Here is a 1,342-nt window from a genome sequence, read left to right as displayed (position 1 = left end):
TGTGCTGTGGTCTTGTAAGATGTCAACATTAGAGGAGGATGGGTGAAGGGTTTATGGCAACACTCAGTATCTGTTTTCTGTTACATATAATGTAACAGAATACCTGAAACTGTAATTTATAAAGAATTGAATTTTATTTCTTACAGTTTTGAAGGCCGGGAAGTCCAAAATATAGGGGTGCATCTCGTGGGGGTCTTCTTCTTGGTGGGGCTCTCAGCACAGCCCCAGGTGATGCCAGCAGACATACAGCAAGGTGGCAGGGGCTGGGTATGAGCCCTCTAACATGCTCATGCACTCTCCTTATAAAGCCACCAGCACCATTCCCTGATGATTCGTCAATCCTAGATTGGATTAATCATCCGGAAGGTAAGGTCCTCATGATCCAATCACTTCTTAAAGTCCCCACATTTCAACTACTATATTGGAAATTAATTTCCAACATGAGCTTTGGAAGGGATTAACATTCAGACCACAGAACCCTCCCTATTATTTTTGCAACTTTTCTGTAAGTCTAAAATTAGTTTAAAATAAAAAGTTAAGGGGCCGGCCCGGTGGCGCACTGGATAGTGNAAATAAAAATTTATTCCCTTACTGTTCTGTAGGTCAGAAGTCTAGCCTGTCTCACTGGGCTAAAATCCGAGTGTGGACAGGGCTGGTCCCTTCTGGAGGCTCTAGGGAGAATCCGTTTCCTGCCTTTCCAGCCTGTAGAGCTGCCCACAGCCCTTGACTCTTGGCCCCTCCCCCACCTTCAAAGCCAGCGATGGTGGGGAGTCTTTCTCACTCTGTCCAGTGTGACACAGTGATGGTGGGGAGTCTTTCTCACCCTGTTCAATCATGACACTCGTGATTACATTGGGCCCATCTGGATAATCCAGGATAATCTCCCTGCTTTAAAGTCGGCTGACTAGGAACCTTCATTCCATCTACCACCTTCATTCCTCTTTTCCATGTAACCAAGCACATCCACAGTTTCCATGGACTAAGACGTGGACATCTTGGGGGCACTTATTCTGCCCTTCACGATATTTATTAACTATGAAGGGAAAGATAGTAATTTTAAAGTGGAGAAACCAGGTCCACGTGACTAGTAATAACACGTGCTGACATCAGGAACCCTGTGAAGTCGTCCATGAGAAGGACATATCATATCTCTGGTACTCTCACCAAGAATGCTTAACTCCAGTCCAATCATGAGAAAACATCAGACACAAATTGAGGAACATCTGGCAAAATAAGTGGTCAATGCCCTTCAAAAGTACAAGATCATAAAAGACAGAAAGGCTGAGGAACAGTCAAACACTGGAGGAGACTAAGGAGACGTGACAAGTGCGATGTGAGATCC

Source organism: Galeopterus variegatus, unplaced genomic scaffold, assembly GCF_000696425.1.
Source record: "Galeopterus variegatus unplaced genomic scaffold, G_variegatus-3.0.2 Scaffold1966, whole genome shotgun sequence".
Classification (NCBI taxonomy): Eukaryota; Metazoa; Chordata; class Mammalia; order Dermoptera; family Cynocephalidae; genus Galeopterus; species Galeopterus variegatus.
This window is presented reverse-complemented; position numbering follows the sequence as displayed.